Source organism: Mercenaria mercenaria, chromosome 19 (genome assembly GCF_021730395.1).
Source record: "Mercenaria mercenaria strain notata chromosome 19, MADL_Memer_1, whole genome shotgun sequence".
NCBI lineage: Eukaryota > Metazoa > Mollusca > Bivalvia > Venerida > Veneridae > Mercenaria > Mercenaria mercenaria.
The window spans coordinates 20,047,792-20,060,453 of record NC_069379.1 but is presented as its reverse complement, the minus strand read 5'-3'; the positions used below and the strand labels follow the sequence as shown (position 1 = coordinate 20,060,453).

General features: G+C 31.6%; 1 long non-coding RNA gene across 1 annotated transcript; it reads right to left on the bottom strand.

The window, feature by feature from the left end:
* Nucleotides 1-8,918: 8,918 nt before the first annotated feature.
* Nucleotides 8,919-11,803, bottom strand: LOC128551166 (uncharacterized). The gene is made up of 3 exons (XR_008368664.1): nucleotides 11,704-11,803; nucleotides 10,729-10,851; nucleotides 8,919-10,191 (listed from the first exon to the last, which is right to left on the bottom strand). It is a non-coding gene; the product is annotated as an uncharacterized LOC128551166 (long non-coding RNA).
* Nucleotides 11,804-12,662: the final 859 nt, after the last annotated feature.

Sequence of the window (12,662 nt, the reverse complement as noted above, 5' to 3'; positions counted from 1 at the left end):
CGACCTGCAGAATAAACAACAAAATATACTAGTGGTATAATAAGTATGCTATTATTTATATTGTTTCAAGGTCAAGCATTCTTAGATCAACACTAAGGTATGGAATAATTAAGAGCTGTATGAGTTTGAAGCAATGGATCTATGCACGGCCAGAAAAAAATGTCAAAAGAACAAATGTAACAACTACTGTTTTCAAATACCCGTTTCGGCATGAAATATAAGTTGACAAATCTAACGAAAGAAGCTTATCAAGTTTCAGAAAATATTTCAATTCATTTAACACTGGACAATTTGACACTGTTTGTAAGAAAAATGAAACAGCAAACTATAAATGTAAAATACAAATTACACATTGAATGATTTATTTTTGAGTATTATAAATGTTTGGTTGTGTTTAGCAAACATATGGGACCGACCTTCACACTAACTAATTTTGTACACTTATACATTTCTTCTTTTTAGCTCACCTGAGCAATGCTCAGGTGAGTTTTTCTGATCGCTCGATGTCCGGCGTCCGTCGTCTGTCAACATTTAGCTTGTGTATGCGATAGAGGCTGTATTTTTCAACTGATCTTCATGAAATTTGGTCAGAATGATAACCTTGATAAAGACTAGGTCGAGTTTTAAAATGGGTAATCTAGGGTTAAAAACTAGGTCACTAATTCAAATCAAAGAAAAACCTTGTGTATGCGATAGAGGCTGTATTTTTCAATTAATCTTCATGAATTTTGGTCAGAATAATTGCCTTGATAAAGACTAGGCCGAGTTTGAAAATGGGTAATCTAGGCTCAAAAACTAGGTCACTAGGTCAAATCAAATAAAAACATTGAGTATGATAGAGGCTGTATTTTTCAAAAAATCTTCATGAATTTTAATCAGAATGATTACCTTGATGAAGTCTAGATCAAGTTCGAAGATGGGTCATCTGGAATCAAAAACTAGGTCACTAGGTCAAATCAAAGAAAAACCATTTGTATGCGATAGAGGCTGTATTTTTCAATTAATCTTCATGAATTTTGGTCAGAATGATTACCTTGATGAAATCAAGGTCAAGTTTGAATATGAATTATCCGAGTAAAAAAGTAGGTTACTAGGTCAAATCAAAGCAAAAGCATGTATATGCGATAGAGGCTGTTTTTCAATTGATCTTCCTGAAATTAAGTCAAAATGATAATCTTAATGAAATCTAGGCCGAATTTGAAAATGGGTCATCTAGGGTCAAAAACTAGGTCACTAGTTCAAATCAAAGAAAAACCTTGTGTATGCGATAGAGGCTGTATTTTTCAATTGATCTTCATTAAATTTGGTCAGAATAATTATATTGATGAAATCTAGGTCAAGTGTGAATATGGATCCTCTGGGGTTAAAAATTAGGTCACTAGGTCAAATAAAAGAAAAACATTGTGTATGCGATAGAGGCTATATTTTTCAATTGATCTTCCTGAAATTAAGTCAGAATGAATGCCTTGATTAAATCTAGGTCAAATTTGAATATGGGTTATCTTAGGTTAAAAGGTAGGTCACTAGGTCAAATCAAAGAAAAACCATTTGTATGCGATAGAGGCTGTATTTTTCAATTAATCTTCATGAATTTTGGTCAGAATGATTACCTTGATGAAATCTAGGTCAAGTTTGAATATGAATTATCTGAGTAAAAAAGTAGGTCACTAGGTCAAATCAAAGCAAAAGCATGTATATGCGATATAGGCTGTGTTTTTCAACTGATCTTCCTGAAATTAAGTCAAAATGATAATCTTAATGAAATCTAGGCCGAATTTGAAAATGGGTCATCCGGGGTCAAAAACTAGGTCATTAGTTTAAATCAAAGAAAAACTTTGTGTATGCGATAGAGGCTGTATTTTTCAATTGATCTTCTTTAAATTTGGTCAGAATAATTATATTGATGAAGTCTAGGTCAAGTGTGAATATGGATCCTCTGGGGTTAAAAATTAGGTCACTAGGTCAAATAAAAGAAAAACTATTTGTATGCGATAGAGGCTATATTTTTTAATTGATCTTCCTGAAATTAAGTCAGAATGATTGCCTTGATTAAATCTAGGTCAAATTTGAATATGGGTTATCTTAGATTAAAAAGTAGGTCACTAGGTCAAATCAAAGAAAAACCATTTGTATGCGATAGAGGCTGTATTTTTCAATTGATCATCACGAAATTTGGTCAGAATGATTGCCTTGATAAAGTCTATAATCAATGTGATTATGGGTCCTCTTGGGTCAAAAAGTAGGTCACTAGGTCAAATCAAAGAAAACCATTATGCATGCAATAGAGGCTGTATTTCTTGATTGATCTTCATGAAATTTGGTCAGAATGATTGCCTTGATGAAATCTAGGTCAAGTTCGAATTTGGCTCATCTGGGTCAAAAAGTAGGTCACTAGGTTAAATCAAAGGAAAACCTTTTGTATGCGATAGAGGCTGTATTTTTCAATTGATCTTCATGAAATTTGGTCAGAATGATAGCCTTGATGAAATCTAGGTCATGTTCGAATATGGGTAATCTGGGGTCAAAAACTAGGTCAATATGTTAAATCAAAGAAAATACTTATTTACTCTTCAAATTTTTGCTTCAATTTTAATGATAATTGGTCAGAATATATTTTTTTCCATGAAATGACTAGGTCAAACATGTTTACACTGTTATTGTGTGTTATGGTGTGTTTCTCAGGTGAGCGACCTAGAGCCATCTTGGCCCTCTTGTTTTTGTAATCAGGTGAGTTATCTTCCCAAATAATTAAACAGGTGTCGCTACGGGCGAATAAGTCCTATAATGCGGTGTACTCTCGGCTTTTATCGTATTGTTAAAACTCTTTTGTTAACCTTTTATGCGTTTGACAGCTGAATTAAAAAGTGATTAAATTATTTAAAAAGATATAATCATGTAATTTATCAATATCATCTATTTGGATAACTGTTTCTTTGTTTTTAACATAAAATTTAAAGCCTTGTAGAATTGTCATCACTTCAAAATGCTGGCAAGTAATAGTTAACGGAAATATTGTAGCATTTATTTTAAACGAGTCACATTTCCATTTAATTTACGAGCAAAGTGGTGCTAGCTAATTTAAAATTAGCTAGTTGAAAATATTGCTGAATTTTACCCCTTTATGGATGCTTTGTTTCAAATAGACAATGATTACTCTGGATATATTAAGTTTGCACAAAATTTCCTATCCACTGGCTGCATACTGATTGTTATCATAAAAATGTGCATGCCATGTTTCCTGTTAACTCTAGGGGATTCAAGAATATGTCCTTAAAGCAGACTTAACACTTCCTGCTCTCACTTGGGTGTTAAATATTGGACAGCCTGATGTTAATGTAATGCGACTATAAGTTTTCTTAATACTTTTAACAATTTGAGATAATGTCTAATAGGTCTCACATTTAATTTTTAATTTCAAAGCTCTACAAATTTGTGGTCTGTTTATTTTATTAAATGTAAAGTTTTATATTTTTACATTCTTGTTATTTATTAGTTTGTTTTCTATAGTTAAGAAATAAACGTGAACACATTGTCAGTGTTTTTGTTAATTTTCAATATATTTAACTTATTGTTGGGGTGTTATCTCAAGAAGAGATGCATTAGGCCCGATAAATATGCGAATGACAACCTCCCCATAAAGTACAGTGTCAAACCCACAGTGAACAATTAAGATATTAAATCATGACTATTTTATCGGAAGTTTGTATTTCACTTTATTTGGGCAAGTAATTGCTGTGAATTTGAATTGACTGAAAATTAAAGAGGCAGTACCATAAAATTAAAATTAATACGAGGTATGTCAACTTGTAAATAACTTTAGGAATATATACTGTCTATACTGATCCTTATTTAAAGAATATAGTCAGAATACTTGCACAATGATTAAAGGGTTTTCCAAGAAGTGCATTTTAATATTGAAAAAAAAAAATACTTAAAAGCTAAATAAAAGCATTTATTGTGACAGTTAACAAATATGACAATCATACAGTCTATAGATATACAGACACACAGAAAATGCACTTTAAAACAGTCCTTACAGCTAGTCTATATTTTCAAAGCAAAGAATATCAATAAATATAAATAAAGCTCTTTCCTTAATTGCTCAAGTGATAAACAGCTGAATTTTAATGACATTGTCGGATACTTTCCAAATCTACTAATACTACTTTCGCACGGTATTTGTAACAATAACATGCTAAATGTTACTATTGAGAAAAGGGTAATCGGGTAGTGAAACCATTACCCGTGACAAAACAGTTGTACTACTGAATCGTATTGACTATAAAGCAAACTCTGATTTACCACGAAGTAAACCCTGAATTATGTAAATAATGTAAACACACTTTTCTAGGGCCTATTCGCATGTCGCGCCACCTATACGCGCACCTGTTTAATCAGGGGAATTAAATGACCGAAATCGACCAATAGGCATGAATAACCATCTACTTACTGGAAGATGCATGTTATCATTCTGACGGCGGTATACTCATTTCAAAATTTCAATAACCGACTGCAAGCGAATGTCATATGATTTCTATAAAAGCAATGATTGAACAAAGACTTAATCAGCAACACTTAACATGGCTTAATATTATTTAGTGTATGGTTCAGTTTACTGTAACTCAATAGTATATTGCACTTAAATGTTGAGTAACTACTTATTACTGGTATGCAGTTGGTTAGTCTTTCGAATTGCCAACTAGCTTCGCTGATCTTTTCGACGACTTTTTTGTAGGTTTTTTTTTTTTTCAAATATAAAGTTTTGAATATCTTTGTCTTGAATCTATTAACGTTATCAACTGGCTTTTATTTATATTTTAACGGCAGTACGATATTTTCAAAAACAAATACCGTTGCTAAGACTGATCTATCCAAACAATTTCTAAAACAGCCTAGGTTGTTCGTACGTAATCATTCAGTAATGTATGTGGATTTTGTTCTCGTAACATGCTGTTTATCAAAATTTAAAATCGTATCATAAATGTTGTATGTTATGGGCAATTGTAACCCATTTTTTAACTTCAATAGATTTATATCTTTCAAATTTCTTTTAAAGATAATATTTTTTCATTGGTTTCACTTCCTAGTAATTTAACAAATGAAGGTAACGTATCTGATTAATGCTTTGTTGACAATACATATTTGAATGCAAGGACAATTAAACATTGTTTACCAATGAATGCGGTGTATTTTAGCCACCGTTCAAGTCTTTAAAAGTAAAGTTAGTTGAAAATATCACAATCCAGTATAATTGCAGTGACTGAAAAATCATAATTAACTGTTGAACTTTACTATTCATGGCACATTGATATTACTATTTTCAGCCGATTATGCTTATCAGATCAATAATTATGTACTGTAATGGATGCTTTATTATTAATTTTGGTAAGTCATTCATTAAGATAATTTAAAAATAATACCAAAAAATTCGTAATACAATGTACAAGTTACAATGTATAAGTTTAGTCAAAATTGTTCAGCAACACATAAATTTTTTTACAGTCTTATGTGGAATCAATTTGCATGTCTAAAAATGCAAAAAGCCTCCCTGAAAATGCTACAAAATGTTAAGCATAGGTCCACAATGATGTAAAACAGGAAAAACAGGAACTAGCTTACAGAAAAAGAAATGTGTTTTTTTTTTGTCTTACAAGCAAAATAACGAATCGTTGGAACCGAAAAGTTGTTGGCTGGGACATGGTCGGTAACATATATTCAAATATGATGAAATTCTGCATAAAATACAAAACAAAACCTTCTAGTACATGGGGACAGACGTTAAGATGGACACAATGTGATCATAAACAAATGTCACGTGAACACCCGCCCTGTATTAAATATTGATAGAAATTGTTAACATCAAAATATCACAAGACGGCATTGGAATAGTATTCTCAAACTTAAGAGACAACTCTACCGAAAAAGTACCCTAACAAAAGTTCTATAAAATTGAAACCTCAAAGTTATCAAACATGTTACCCTTAATAAAAAGTACTTTTCCCTTAAACCATTTCAGTCATTTGTTTTGTACTTTCAATGCAATGTCTAAACCACCGACTGTGACAGTGAAATATCTGTTATAAAAGATTGTTATCATTATTATCATTATTCTTATTGTTATAATTTGAACTATAATCATCATCAGCAGCAGCAGCATCAGCATATAAAAAGCCAGGTATAGTGAAAACGGGATAATTACTGTACTGCACGAAATACAAATTCATTTGTTTATACAATTTCAGCAGATTTGATACGGTAGTTATAATTCTTTATCCATAATTCTATGGCGGTATTATGGAAATTAGAAAAAAAGATCCGCCTGTATGTGAATACTATTTAGGTAGATATAAAAACGTATTTCCGTTTCCAGCAGTTTAGATAAAATAAAATGTTCATATGTAACACTATTTACAATTTGTTATGTATTATTTGACTTTTAACACGTGTAACAAATTAAAACCTAATTCTGTCCCTACAATGTGTGTGCAAACTGAACATAATGAATTTCTTTATATCTTGTCTTCTGGAACCCTGATTTATTTATTAAGCATATATGTCTGTCACTATTTAGCTTCATCTTGTAACGATATAGACAAGTTACTTGTGTTTTCTATTTAAATTTTGATGGTGGTATACTTTTTTTCCAAATATTACGAGGATCGTTCAAATATGAATACATTTAGAACGTTATCTCACTCAATAATGCGAAAATCACGAGGAAATTAATATTATTGGGTAGATAAACGTGTTTGCATTGATACCACACCCATTAAAATCCGTTCACTTTAGCTGTGTCTATCGCTCGCTAAACATATACTAATACAAAAATGGTTGGAAGAAGGTCAGCGTACGCTGTTGAAATACGGTCCTATACTAACAATCGTTGTATTCTTGGCATTAGGTGTAAAGACATTTTTGATGAAATATGTTCTGTTTATGGGCATAATGAAATGCCTGTTTGTGCAGCGCAAACACCTCGGTTCTGCAATATTCCAATGTCTTCATAGTATACCTAGAAAAGACTATAAAAATGCCTTCAAGGATTGGATTAGAAGACTGAAACTTTTCCTATCTGTTGGAGGTGAATACTTCGAGGGGACCATTTTTATATGCTTAGATGCATTCATATTTGAACAATCCTCGTATCACACATTTTCTAATGCATATCTAAAATATAATACCCTCCAATCAATACTTAACACTATTTCTATCAGTTTTTATAATTATGTATACTTACTCTTTAACAATACAACTCGGACAAAAATCATCTTTTCTATAATATACAATACAAAATTAAAATATGAAGAACGTTAACACGCTTTTAAATCTACACCATGTAATGTTATAGCTTTATATTCATCGACCCTTGTATTACATTTTATACGAAACCTTTTGTGAGAAATGCTCTCATGTGAGACGATTGATAATACATTTACAATCAATTAAGGAAGTGTTCAATATTATTTGTCTAGGATTTATTTCTCAGTCTTCATATACCTAAATATTTGGTCTAAACTATGTGCTCTCTAAGTCAAGCAGTTCTTATCCAATGTTTACCACCCATGGTCAGAATGGAATGGGCATAATATCTCGGCTAAGTTTAATAAGAAATTATCCTTTTGTTTCACGGTATCGAAGACACAGGAGACCAATAGTGTTTGAACTGACCAAAAGTCACATTTTCTTGCGTAACCTTAAATGGCTTGCCTTGACCCCTATGGGTACGACATATACTCAAACTTGGTCTCATTTAATAGTCAGGTCTCATATCGATATGACCATGTATAGTATATGCATATTTGAACCCGGTCGATAACCTTTTAAACATGGTCAAATACGAAGTTAGAAGACAAAATAGTGTTCTTATACGATCCGACCCGACCCCTTGGGCTATCCAATGTACTCGAACATGATGTCAGTCCTTAGCCAGGATCCATAAGTACACATCAATATATGGTACAGGTATATGTGTTGGTGATTCAGGGTCGAAATTTATTGAAATTCTTTCTGACGTGGTCAAAGTAGGCAGATTTTCTAAGTTCGAACACTATCTTGTGACCTTGTACGACTTGCCATGACCCCTAGGGCTACACTAGGTATACGCAAAGGGTCTTAGTCCTTAGCTTGGACCTGTGCCTACACGAGCATGTATGATACCTGTATATATCACGGTCATTGGGGTTCGATCCGGGTCTAAACCCTTTCAGACAAGGTCAAAATTGTCATATTTCGCAAGTGTGAACACTTCGACGCTGTTTTTCAGGAGGTGAAAATAAACGTTGCGTCGGAGAGGGAGCAGTTATTACTTTACGGCGAACTCTGTCGTAATAATGAGGACTGGTTCTCGGCTTCGTTTTAAAACGTCAAAATTATTATGAGAACAATTGTATTTTTGCAGTCATTGTTATTAGGACGATTATATGTTTGATAATCAACAATTCATTGTGCGAACGATGTTCGTTTTTATCAGACACATAGATAAGATCTTATTTATGCCTCTGCTTTGTTTTAAAGTACTGTTGATGTATCTAAGTATAAATAATGTTTTGAAAACTAGAAAAATGTAACAAGAAATTGAGTTTTGCAACTGTAAAACAATCAAATCAATTTAAATTTGAATATTAGCATTTGAAATTTTTTGATTAAATTAAATAAATGTGTCAGGACATGAGATTTTTGGCCCAAATGCGATTTTGGTCTAAATTGGGGTTTTCAGCTAATCTGACAGATTGTCATGTTCAAAGTAAAAATTTGCAATTTGACAATAGAAATCAGCCATTGGTATGGAGAAATTACCGCTTTTCGGACACCATATTTTCGTCTAACTGAATCAAAATAGAGGCAGAATATCTTAATGCAAACTCCTTCTTAAAATAATATGAAAAGAAAATACATAACAAAATATCAAACACAACATGCAGTTTATTAAATTTATTTTTTTCTGTTTCTTTCTTTCATATTAGCACAAATTATTTTCCCCTAAAAATCGTTTCCATGGCAACACAGTTGTTAAATCCAATTTTAATAGTTCCTTGAGAAATCCAGCCAAAATTAACATCTAGAAAGTGTAGTTAATATACCGTCAACATTTTCTAGTGTACAGTGTTTAAAGATAACAGTTTTTTTTGCAAAAATCTTATGGCTTTCTTTTGTAGAAAAATAGATTTACTAGAAATCGAGTTAGATAGCATGACAAAACTAGGACATTTTGTTGTAAGAACACTTAACTCATTGGCATATTTCTTTGTTACTGTTAGACAGAAAATTATGCAAAAAGATATAATTATTAGAAATATTATAAACTGATTTTGCTCAAGGTAGTAGTACAGATGTCATACTGATCAGTGACTCGTTACCATGGCAACAATGATGTATTTTCTTACCAAAAGTACCATTTCTATCAAGTTCTTGAAATAACTGAATATGTTAAAGTGTTTTTCAAAATACTATGTACATCGAAAGCTGTCTACTTCATATTCAAAAGTAAGAAAACCTCATTTCATGTAAACTGATGTGACACTGTTTGGGATATACATAATTTTCTGATACACACAACACAGTTACAACTCTTGCTAGTTCAGGGCAGATTCATATGATAACATAATGTTTTGTTGATGCAGTTATTACTTAGAAAAGAATATGACCTTACATTAATTTTTTGACAAATAGAACATATAAACATGAAAGATGTTTTACAATAATCTATAGTCAGATTAATGTTTAATACCATGGCAACAATGCACTATTTTCTTAAAAAAATAGCATTTATTGTCAAATTTCTTGAAACTGTATGATTATTTAAATAAAAAAGAGCACTCAAGATATTTTATGCATTGAGAAGTTTTTAAAAAATATTCTGTATTGCTTAAACAAGACAGTTTTACTCTAACCACTTCACTGCTGTTCTGGCAACACACCATACTTTTACCAAATATTTCTCACAGTTGAACTGTGACAATTCAGTTAGTTCTACTTTTTTCTTGACTTCCATTTGTAGTTTGAATCAGCTTGATGAACTTTTGCAGAAAACATGGCCTTATTTTGTGCACTTCTGTGACAGTTGCACTTTATTCCATTGACATACTTTCAACTGGATGCTCAGCAAATATGTTAGGTCCTTGGGTTTTATTGTCATTCACAAATTCATAAAGAATTTTATTTTTCTGGAAATTCTTTCATCCTTCAGCCATTCTGCAAAAAAAAAAAAAATACATTAGTATTAGTAACTTTAAGAAGCAAGTTACAGAATAGAATACTGTGAAGCATTTTTTTAAAAACAAAAGTGTCTTTTTGTGTAATCTACATAAAAGCATTAATAAGTATCCATCCACCAATCAGTCTTATAATTTTCAAGAATACAAAAGCTAGCTTAAGCTTCTGACATACTAGACATACACTTAAAAGAATCAATTCATTCAGTATAACTAAATGAATACTCAAATACTACAACAGTTTCTTGGGAAAATACATGTATGATAATATTCAATCATTATGCATAGTTCTCCACTCTCTTAATATGCTAGATATGTTTGTTGAATGAATCTATTAGTAATGATTTCTTTCAAAATGTTATTAATACAATCAGGTCATTTATGTGTATGATATTTGTAAATGTATTTAACTTACTTGTACTTATTTTAAGAGGAATTTATTTTTTGTATATATTTTTAAGATGTATTTATCTTTTTTTTAAATAAAAAAACTGCAAAAATGAAGAAAATTACAAACCTACAAACTCTTCCAACATGTGGTACGTAGACATGCCTTGAGAATTCCTTTTTTTTTGTTTAAGGTCATAGCAACATCATGCCAATATGCCAGATGTTCCTCAGTAGTTGATCAATAGTTGATCTGCAAAATTAAAAATACTTTTAAAAAAAGCTGAAATGTGAGATAAAGATGGCCTAGCTAGTTACATCAGTAAACAGAACACAAAAATTTATATTAAGAGTGTATATGTTTCAACCAGAAGCATGACTTTCTTAACGAAATGTCTTTAAAGTTTAAAATATATTCATTTAATTTGTACAAGTTGTTTGTAACTTGTCAAGAACATTATGTAGCTGGTGAGGGATCCAACAATCATGGTCAAGTGAACTGAATTCAAGTTTACATGAAAAGCTATTGAGCAATTGCATACTGGTATTTCATACTGATACACTGATCAGAAATAAGAGTGAAAACAGTTGTGGAAAAAAGTTAGCTTCCTGACATCCACCCCCACCCCCACACCGCCCCACTTATTTGGAGAATATCAGAGGGGGGTAATTTACAGATTAAAAAAAACGAGGGAGGAAGAAAGAGGGGGTTATTTAGTTTATGTAGTGTGGAGGCAGTTCCCAAGCTGGGGACGGGTGTATTTCATGTGACAATGAGAGGGAAAGAGACGAAAAGTATTTGGTGGAAGTTGGAGAAGGGGGGTAAAATGTTTCCGGGGGGTGGGGGGCGGGTAATTTTCTTTTTTGAAAAACTGTGGGTGTTCTGGCTGACGCTGTTTTTATTTTCTGAATATTGCCCATTACCATCAGAGGTCCGTAACAGCATATAAAATCTCAGAGCCGAATATTTTAGCTAAAAGTAAAATTAAAGCCCAATTGACAATTCTGGGATATTTCTGAAGAAAAAAAAAACACTGACAAAACGGTCGATATGGATTTAATTAATATTTTAAACTCTACATATTGTGTAAATATTACTACTTACCTGTAAATCGCGCAATACCATTCATTATCCCTTTTAAATTAATCGTCAAATTACGATTTAAAAGTTTCCTTTCTCACGACTTTTCATGTTTACAAATGGCGTGTTGATACAAAGGGCGATAAATTGTCAGTTATTTGATAATGAAACAAAATGGCAAAACACGGAAATGTTACAAAACATGCTTGATAAATGACGTTTGTCTCTTCGTTCGTTTATTGTCCCGATAATATAGTGTTAATTGATAAAATGCATTAATTGACGCGAAAACGTGTTGAACTCCACACATTTTTGTGACGTAACTTTAATCGGGTTTTTCTCGAATGACGTAACGCCGAATTTGGGCCAAAAATCTCATGGCGCGACACAAATCTATAACTGAAACATTTAAATTTCATTAAAAAAACTGACTAACTAGTGTCATTATGAAAATGATATAATGTTACTTTAAATATAAATAGGGATAATGCACTTATAAACACCAACATGGGAAATAAATTGGCATAATGAAATATCAACTAACAAAATATATGAAATGGCGAATATCACCTTCCATAAGAGTATACGGTATACATACAACTTATTTCCAATATGGCCTTCTATATAAATCAAACCTGGGGTCAATTACTTTATAATGTAATTAATTAAATTACAATTACATTGAGAAATGTCCAATTAAATTACAATTAACATTACATAGAATTTAACAAAGTCATTAATTACATTATAATTACATTACAACTTGTAATTAATTACATTCAATTACAATACCAAATGTGGTGCTTCTTACATGAACACTGTAGCAAAGTTCTTTACTTTGTACTACATATACATGATAATTCACCTGTAAACTGATTTCAATTATTTAAAGTAATTTAAAATCTGTCTTTGCGGGAGAACATCACTCAGTCTTTAATATTATTACAAAAGGAGCTGAAAATCAGCCCTAATTAATAGTAACT